Genomic DNA, 10,932 nt, shown 5'->3' with positions numbered 1-10,932 from the left:
CTTATTTATTTTATTTTATTTTTTTACTTTTATCATGCCATAGGCGTTGATGACCAGAGGGTTTTACAACAATAAGCAACAATCAACAACAACCAAGTATTTGTCACATATATACTTATATATCGTACGACAATGCGCCTCAGAATAAAATCGACTTATAAGTGAGATTAAGTTCTTCTTGGATCATTCCTGTATCATCATCCGTGATTCGAAGATATTCCTTCCACTTCAGAACATGGTTAGGCTTATAAAGACTAGATGCATCTCTTTTATCAGAGCATGTACCAAAGCTGGCTGACATGAGGAAGGTCCGTATAGAAACATTTAAAACATACTTAAGTAGGTTGAGCTGGTCTAAGAAAATAATAAATATTAATATATACGGTCGATTCTTAGCCGAGATAGTGTCGTCGAGGATTAGTAGTGCCTGAGTCTTCAGCATTAACATAATGTCTCTTAGTGGGAGCTTAATACACCACTCGAATCAGACTTGTCTTTCAGTAACAATTTGTTCCTCTTTTTTTTTTTCATCATATCTTCCCATCTCCGTTTCTGCGATTCATATTAATATAGTAAATGTTCCGGAGAGAGATCTGCATAAGGGATAGCAGTAATGAAGATTCAGAGAGGCAGGTTAAGGAAATGATTTATCATTTACGAGGTATAAATATACAGCTTTATTTATATATAAATTTTTCCCACTTTTTTTTATAACTAATGTAAAAATAATAATAATAATAATAATTTACAACGGTAACAGATATTTACATTTCAAGATCATATTACTTTTTATTCTAGACTAATTCAAGTCGTGGGAAGTGCATAAAAAAATTTTATTCAGACTTTCTTAAAATATTTATAATATAATTTTGAAGATAAATCTTGAAAATAATTAGTTGGTTTTATTTTATTATAAAAATATTCCTGCAATGGTGGCGCAGGTACTTTCTCCAAACAAATAATATATTTAAATTCCCCAAGAGGGTTTAATTATTTTATTTAAATGCTAGATGATATAACGATTGAGCCTTCAGCGATTGTCGAAATAATTACGTAAATATGATGAATGGTTGTCATCCGTTAAAATAACAAAGGATTTCAGTTTGAGAATTTTATCCCTCAGGTGCCCACACTATATTGCCAACTGACATGGGGCAGATAAACCCACACCGATTAATCTCACGTTAAAATTGTCAAGGGCAGTTATTAAAAATCAAAATCTATCAAGATATTATCAGATTGATGATATGGCAAAGCGTTACGTCATAACAATGTTCTGATGTAAAATGAGGTGTGATGTAAAATGCATTTTGACTTCAGTAGAATTTCAGTATTTATTATAGGGTTTATGTAAAATGATTTTTAAAATTATATATTATATATTTTAAAAGAATAAATATTTGGTTATTTAGACTGGCTGGTATAAGTCGGCTTGAATTTGTGGCTAATTCGTTAAGTGTGGTTTTTTTAACAGATATTTTTAACAAAGTGATCCAGAAGTTTGTGTTACCAACACATAAATATGTATGCTTTTCGCGTTTTAATTAATAAAAGATTTTATTTTTAGGAACTTGACTATATTAATTATTTTAAATTGTTAAGGTGAAAAACTTCCAATTAGAATACAAACTATTCTATATTTTGCTTGTAGAACGTTTCGGGACAATTATTCTATACTCATGCACAATTGCACCTATGTATTTGTCATTTTTTAAATTTCTATTTTGAAATCATGTCATCTATACACTTATAGTTTAAAATTATTTTATAGCTAAATTATTGTATTTTTTTACAAGTAAAATTTGGAAGTTTTTTCCCCCTCAAAAATTAAAAAGATTAATTAAAGAGTTTACCCAACCTTCGGATCCAATAATTAACTCTAGTTTAAGATTGGATATTTTAAAATTCTATCCATTCGCTTTGTGTTTTAGTTAATACAGCACAATTATGAGTTTATAAAGACATTATATGTTTGGGTAACGAAAATAACAAATATTTTATTAAACGTAATGAACGAAAGTTGAATTAATATTAGTTGAGTTAATGAGTAGTACAATTTATTTTAGTTTTTATTATCCACCCTCTAATTTGATGATAATTACGTTTCTTCATTCTCCTATCTTTATTTCGTTCCTTTTTGAAATGAAAGTAGAGTATATCGAATTTAAAAGCCGTCAAAAGGATAAAACATATGTGCGGAAGGCGACGTTTGTTGCTTCAGTTGTTTACCAAGCATTTGTCTTGGGACTGTGGCAAACGTGTAGATCCAACACAAAAAACAGATAATACTATATTCTATAATTTTATTTTATGATGTCGTTATTTTTTGGTCCCCTTTCAAGGAGTTCCAACAAAATTACCTTATGAAAATAAGACCGAAACAAAAATCGTAGAATCAATGTGAGCTTACATCTGAAGGAAGCTGGTAATTATACAGTTAGGACGAATTGGCTGTTCTGTTCGTACACCCTTCACCCAGCTAGCCGAGTCGTAAAGTGGAGACTGTATGCATTGGAGGCTCTTCATTTCAGACAGATCTCCGCTGTTGTAAATAATAAGTTGCGGCTCCAGGCTATAGTTCTTAACAACATTGTCCGTTTGGGTCAATAATAAAATTGGGTCCTCCCACCAACTGGCAGGTAATATACTGCACGGGGGTAATTAATTTTCTTCTTCCTTTTGCAGCTCCATTTAATGACCTGGAGGTAACAAGATGTCACATAAAACATCTTATCTCTTATTGTTTCCCTCAAATTGCTATCCTTGTATGGCCAACTTTGTTCGGCTCTCTCTTACATTAATGAAGCTGCAAGCCGGAGATTGGTTTAATTTCAAACAGGATTCTGAGAAGCTATTTACTCATTTTATAGTAGGAATTAAAAGTCACTAGTGTTACTATAAAAAATACCAAAAGTATATATAAAACGATTTTGTTGTTTATTAAAATAGTTGTTCCACAATCCCATTTTAATATTTGTGTATTCTTGTTCTTAAATTTAATCATTGAATTCTATACTCCACATATTAAATAAGACACATCATTGGTTGTAAAATTAATGTTCATTATATTTATTAAATCATTCATAAAAGAATTTATGGATTGCTTGATTATGATTATATTATATTTTTTTTTTAAATACTCAAATGATAAATTTTCCCTGCGTATGACAATTTAAGTAATGTGAGGGTGTTAATTTAATACTAAAAATAAAAAAAATAACCAATTTTGGTTGTTTAAAGCTGTAATTCTTCTTTATAGTTGTATTTTAAGAAAAAATTGAAGGATTTAGGCTCTATCTTTTTGCTATTTGTTTATTTGTCTTATTCTGTACATAAGTAAAACCTCAATGCCATTATACTGTGTGTGCAGACTCATAAAAACAATATATAGTTCAAATAAACTAAAATTAAAAATATAAATCAAAGACAAAGTGAAAGGATTCAAATTCTTTTCTTTACCCAAGTGATTAGATATTCTTATTATCGATTTTTAATTACATTTTCATATCAAATTTCAATTTCAATAATGTACCGAATGTAAATCATAAAATAAAAAAAAAAATTATATAAGAAATAGGACTTATACAGAGACCCTGAAGAACGCCCTGAAATCTGTTCTAACTAGAACTGAAGAGGTACAAAGAGCCTCTAATCAAGAGAAGCGAGCCCGGAACGTGACTACGTTTAATCAAGCCTTCCTTCTCGCAATGATACGCCCTTCCTCCGGAATTTCATCTCTTTTAATAGTATGCTTCTATGAGCTATGCTAAGTCGTATCTTCGTGTAGTCATTCTATCCTATTATAACAGGATAACAAAATTTTCGCATTTATACATTATATGTGATAATACATAAACGTATTATATTTGGTTTAATGCTTAATTGCATCACTTTATTTACTGTACATATATGTTTGTTTTACTTAAACTTGATTCTCTAATTTTTTTCTTTAATTATTACACAAACATATTTATGTATATGGGAGCTGATTGTTTAAATGCATTCAACCAGTTTCTTTTTCTACGTTAACTTTTTTTAGTTATGTACACATACTTTATTATATGTTTATTTATTTAATTTTTTCTTAGTGTATAGTTTAGAATTATTTCTTTATATTTTACAAATAGTTAGTTTATCTTGTTGTAAGAAAATTTGATTTTTTATTGGTATTTTTGTTCTTTTATCTTTTTTTAATATCCTTAATACAATAGTAATAACATGTTGCAATCTTAATTCCACTGTACATACATATATTATGCCTTTTCGCCTGGAGTACATACTCCATTTCAATTTCTCAATAAACTCATCTTGCTAAGGCATACAATGCTAAAGAGAAAGAAGTATACATATCGTAAGAAATTTTAAAAATTCACTTTCGGCACTGGTTTTATATATTTTTAAAAAATAAATTATTTATTTAAATAGTTTTATCATTTTAAGTCTGAACGCAATAAAACCTGTTTGTTTAAGCAATCGCTATGGTTTGTGTTTTTATATTTTAATAGATACCGAGTAATGCGTTTTATTACCTTCTATTTAAGTTTTTATTGCTCTATAACGCACGCCGGTTTATCTCGTAGCTTGGGTTATTTCAGGCCAACGATTTATCTCATTGTCTGTTTACTTTTTATAATTGTACAACCAGGATGAAGTAGTAATAAGCAACTAACAATCGTGGCAGACAACGCGTAAAAATTTAATAAGTTATAAAGGAATTCATAAGAGGCAAACAATGAAGCATCATTACAGGATCTTTAACGTGAAAAAATTGTATTGAGATAATCCAATTATTCAACAACAGTCTTTAATTACGAGAATCCAATTTAATAATTAGTAACGCTATCGATTTTTTTGTTTATTTTACCCAAATCGCTCTTCAAACCGGTGACGTTTAACATTTTAATTGGAGCATATTATAATTAAGGAAGGAGAGATGAGCCTCCAGCTGGATTCGAGATGGTCGGTGTCCGAACGAGTCCAACTCTGTAATTTGTTCTTTAACGGAAGGGACTGGGGCCTAAGGCACGAGGGGTCTGTATTTAGTCTACTCAAGGACCTGAATATTCAAGGGATTAGTTTTTGTTGTGCTGCAACAACCGGCAATCAACGGTTCAAAGGCATCAACATCAACCGTTGCCGTAGTTTCGGTAAGGTACAGCCGGTCCCAGAGACGAGGCCTATACTCTCCCACTAACGTGATCCATTAGGAATCATGTCTTACACATCGGGACCTATTCATTTAGTCCCTAATGCTACACTATTTCATTCCACTCTATACTTATGTAATTGAAGTATTCATGCCAAATTTACACTGTACACTTTTCGATACCGAAAGAGTTGTAATCGTAAAATGGTTTCAGATGCGATTGATCACGTTTTGTGAAGAAATGATTCCCCTCCAGTCCAAACATAATAATTTTCACTAATGTCCTTTTCCGTTCCTGTTATTTTAGAACCTGGAATGATGGAGTGGCGTGGTTGTTCTGAACAACACTGGGCTCTATATTCTTGTACGAGCTATTGCATCTTTGTCCAATGGGATTACTTATGGAGACAGTAAACGGTCACACAGTAAATTTAATTATTTTTGGCATATTGCTGTTATTAACAAATTAAGTGAGGCAAATGAATTATTTCGAATCTTTAGTTCCCGGATTTTAACTCGGCTGTGGCAATAAATTTATTTTTAGTTATATAGACATTGCTTTGCTGAGTTCATCGTGGAATTCGCCTTGCCTCCATATAGGAAGCACCTACACCTATAAAAACGTATATACATAATATTATATAATATTAGTTAGTTATAATTTCATTTGGGATAATTCATTAGTTCATTTTACATAATATTAGTCTTGACTTCAGAATGATATTTCAAAGTTAAGTTCTCCTATGTAGTTATAGATATAATTGAACGTCATTTTATATTGACATATCAGTACACATATCCCTTATTTTAACAATACAAAGTCAGACCGTCATAGCGAATTAGTGAGTTTTATCCACATTTGAACTACGTCAGTAAAACAAAAAAATCTATTTACGATTTTGATTCTTTATAAATACCACATAGAAAACTCGAAAACGATTTTCACTGAATTCAATAATCACAAAAAATTAATTTCGCAACAATTCGATAGTTTGAAGTCAAGTTGAGTTTCCTTTAACTTCGATTTATCGATTTTGGACATTAATTTAATTTTAATTAATTGATATAATTCTAAATAACTATGATAGGAATCTATATGATATAGGGGATACGGAAAGCGGTTCTGATTTACCTCACGGTTGCCTATTTCTAGTTTTATATGAATAATTAAAATTAAATTAAATCAATACTGCTACAACTCATGAAGGCTGAGGGTGCATTATTTTGTGAGGAAGTACTGTTACTAGATGGGAGGTGATTTGGTCAAAATCACGCTCTACCGCCAGATTTTTACTCGATTAAGGGTACCCACTTTATGAGGTTGGGTTGACCCTGGAGGGTTCCTGAAACCACAGGGCAGACTCCACGGCAACAGAAAACGGATAATAATTATTTGCCATAGCTGGAGTCGAACCAGAGGCTTTGAAGTAGTTCATTGCCTTCTCCATGCGCTACCCAGTTCCATAAATAGTTAAATTAATAAATTATATTAGTTATATTTATTAATAATATTAATAGTGCTATTGGATTATGAGTAATAATTTGAGTACAATGTATGCAGTTATATCTAACGTTAAAAAGTGTTTGTAATTAATGAAGGTTATGCATGTAACATTCTCCGGCTGCGTACAAAACCGCCCCTAGCTGTTAGAATACGAAGGTAACAAGCCTATACTAGGAGTGTATATAGCCTCACTGTTTATGGATATGGCTGGAGGAGTAAAGACATTGTCCCTGGAGAATGTAGCCAACCCCTGGAGGAGATACAGATCTCGTCGTAATTGAGACGTTACACGGTCGCAACCATGGCTTAATTACCACTCGGGTCGCGACCTGTCCTCACGATCCACAATTTACCCTTCCTCGTGTTCGACCGGGGCTCTGGTCCCTTCTCCCTTCTAGAGAAACTTCCAGGAGCCTGAAGCTATAGGATTCGGAACAAGATGGAACACCTTGGTTTCAGGAAGGGAACCACTTGAAGAAACTGTGCTAGTACCAGATGCTTACCCCAAGATATTTTAATAAATATTCTTATTTAGAGATTGGCAGTGTTCTATAGCTTTTCATTGACCATTTTCAGTACTTAGTGTATCTTTTGAGTATTTTTAGAAGTATTCAGGCAGAAATAGCAACAAACACTCGTCAATTATAAAAAGTACTCATGGTTGATAACGGATTTCAAGCATTTATAAGAAACAATTAGATTCAAATAAAACCTAAATATCATTATAAAAATAGTACAATTATATATTTAGATGATTAACATGAAAATTTTCTTTTAAGTATCGGAAAACTTATTTAATTTTTCTTTCTTACTAGCTTATAGATAAAATCGACTAATAACATAGGTTTTTTATAATTTTATGTCAATCTCTAGTATGTGGAATAATCAAATAATAATTTATGGAATTATTTATACCTTAACAATAATATTAAATCATAAATAAATCCAGGTATCCAATTAGAAATCAACCAAGAATCTGTTTATGAGCTCCATACATTTTTTTTGTTTTCGCAATTTCACCACGAAAACCAAAGAAACAAATTACATTTAACAATGATAACCATGCCCAGTTAATTCGTCTGTTCTTTCGTGTTTCATGAATGACGTTGATGACCAATGATTTTATTCCAAGAGAATTGAAGAGCTACCTCTAAAGAGGTTATGACTTCAAAATTTAACATGATTTTCAACATCAAAAATTTTTTTCTGAACTAATCCGACTGGCCAACAATGAAAATGTCCTATATCCTTATTGAAGGATTTTATGCTTCAAAATTAAAAACATGTTAATTTGGTCAAAAGTTAAAGCAATTTTTTAATCTCAAAAGCTCTTAAATTTTACAAAAATATTGCGTTGGTTTCTAATTGTATATAAGGGCAAATATTTGTTGGGAAATTGATACTTGATAAAAAATGGCAAAAGATTATTAAAAATTTGGAAATAAATTATATTCATCATTAGCATGAAAAATTTGACGAATATATTTGTTATAATAAATTGAATGAAAACTACATATTAAAACGCATGATTACTAGAGTCAATTTAGGAAGACAATTGTAAATAATATGTACTATTGTTTTTTTAATTTCAAAATATTTAAATACCACAATTTTAAAACAATTACTCCTTTAAAGGAAAACCTCGTACTACAAACGTCTGAATAGCGTTTAGGAATGGTTTATGATACATGTGGAAACCCAGATAAAACTGATTAAAAAACATTACACACCATAAAGCTCGCACTAAGACAATGTAATGTTTATCCTGATAATAGGCGAGATCCTTCTTCTTATTCTTAATCTGTTTTTATTTGTTGTTTTCTTTTTATAAATCACTCCGAAAAATAAATAAATTCAGTTATGATTTCATAAATTAAACTAGTGTATTCCGTATTTAAGTGATAATCCTGTTTTTCTTTGTTTTATTACTGCTGAGAGTTGGAAATGATTTACGATAGCTGTAAGCAGCACGCAAACAATACTAAATAAACAAAATTTAGATTAAAAAAAAATGTTCCTTAAATTTTAATAATATTTTCCCTAGTGCTTTGCTGTTTATCGAGTATAAGCCTCTATTTTGAATAATAAATTAATTATTCCAGATATAATGCACCATAAGGATAACAATTAGTAATATAAGAGCCTCTTAAGCTAAATCTAAATTTATAAAAGCGAAAAATAATAATAAAAAAAATTAAGTTCAGTGAGATAGTGAAACTTAAATTCAGAACTATCGATATATATCAAAATGACAATGTAACTGTATTCACTCTTAAAAAAAGATGTTTATTTTATAAGATGGTAAAATTATTCTAGATTTATGATCATGGAGATGGGAGAAGAACCTCATAACGTTGATTAAAACATGTAAATAAATTCATAAAAATACCTAGTAAAATAAAAATGAAATAATTTTCCTAATATAAAATTTGGATAAAAATGATAAATGATTAATTATCCGATTATAAATACGCAATATAAGCAATTAGAATAGTTTTTAATCATTGAAAAATAAAAAAAATTATAAATTATAGCAATAATAATATAAGCCTTAATCTGAAAAATGAATGTACTTTATAAAATGCATTTTCATTTCAGGAACGCGTATAAAGCTAAAAGATTAAAATAGTTATAGATACTAATTTTCTAAAAATATTTATAACAATCCGAGTTAAATGGATAAAATGTTTTTCAAACATCTCTATGAAACATGCTTATTTTATGTGTGACATTCCAAGGGAGGGTGGAATATTTAGAAGAATATTGGTTTTTCGTATAAAGTGATGGTTCCACGGTGACAGTAACAGTGACTGTACGAGGTTATTATATACCACTATGTTCAATGTAACATTTGCTGTTGCACTATCAAGATTTTCTCGATCTATGCATGCGCGATAAACTTATTATTAATAAACTCCACCTAATTAAAGGATCTATCTAAAGAAATCGGTACAAGTAGTATAAGTCAAAATTGTATAGAGCGTGTTATATAAATGTCAGATAAAGGCCATTTTCAGCGTTAACGTATCAATATTACGATTTTTGCGTAACTGTAGATTTATTATAGGAAGCAATTTAAAAACTGATTTCATAATAGCTCAGCCCAAATAAAGAGTATTAGATATTGTACTAAAGTTCAAAATGATATTCCAAAGCAATAAAAAACACTGCAAGCAGCTAAATGGGGATATTTTGATGTTTTTTTTCTTCAGAACGATCTTACCCATCCAACTACTCTTTGCCCTTGTCACAACTATCACTAGATGCATTCGCTCATGAAAAACCTTAAAACCTCTTCATACTTTATTAAAATTGAATCTAATTAGATTAGAACCTCTTATTCCATTCAATAATCCTCCAGAGATAAAATGGATGGATAGGTGGAAAGGTCTCAAACTAAGTAACCTTCGGTAACTTGTAAATTCCAACCCGCACCAAGTTGCAATCCTCAAATGATCCAGTACAAGCTGAAGAGGTTTAGCAAACAGCCTCAAGGGGAATCCCGACGTAGGTATTTGTGAAGTACTATTAGAGTGATCTTTCACTAATGGTGGCATTAGATTGGGCCAGTGGTGGGTAATTGATGGGATTTGTGGTGCACCGGCTGCATTTAGTGGTTATTAGTGGGAGCATTCACTTCACGATCTTACAGCGATCATCGTTGCTGTGTGAGCATTAATTTTTTGTCGTTTTTTAATTCAGTGCTCTCTCTCCTCTCAGTGCCATAGTAATCTTCCTAGACAGTTTACAACGCCGTAATTCTCATCGGCACGGATCTATAATAGCTGGAGATTAATTTCAGCAACGCCGGCGGTTGATTTTAGAACCAATACTCTTGGCGTATGTGAGTCATTAGATCGTTATTCTCTTCTCCGTGGAGTTCCAGGAACTGGAGGCCAGACGAACGAAGATATTGGACCGCTTTACCGTAAATGTGGCTGAGACTCAGAAACCTCATAGGCTAATGTTACCAAAATATGCCGGCATAATAATATAAAAAATAAAATAGCCAAACAACTGGAAAAGCAATATTTTAAATATTTTCTAGAGAGCTTAACAAGTTTTGTACATCCTCTTAAGAACGTACTTGAAACGAATGATCAGGATCACGAGTTCAAGTTATAAGTGGAAAAAGAAACATATTTATAAGCAATGCATTCCTTGCTTACTTGAATTTTTTTGGAGAAGCTGGGTATTAAAAGAACCAGCTCCATAACATAGCTGAAAATTTTATACGTTTTACCGATTTTATATACGAAATAGAAAATAAACATTTTCAATA

General features: G+C 30.9%; 1 protein-coding gene across 8 annotated transcripts in view; it reads right to left on the bottom strand.

The window, feature by feature from the left end:
* dac (dachshund) overlaps positions 1-10,932 on the bottom strand; it is a 334,381-nt gene that overhangs the window by 96,788 nt on the left and 226,661 nt on the right. The window lies entirely within an intron of this gene.

This window comes from Halyomorpha halys, unplaced genomic scaffold (assembly GCF_000696795.3).
Source record: "Halyomorpha halys isolate HHAL.00 unplaced genomic scaffold, Hhal_1.1 Scaffold257.1, whole genome shotgun sequence".
Classification (NCBI taxonomy): Eukaryota; Metazoa; Arthropoda; class Insecta; order Hemiptera; family Pentatomidae; genus Halyomorpha; species Halyomorpha halys.
This window is presented reverse-complemented; position numbering and strand designations above follow the sequence as displayed.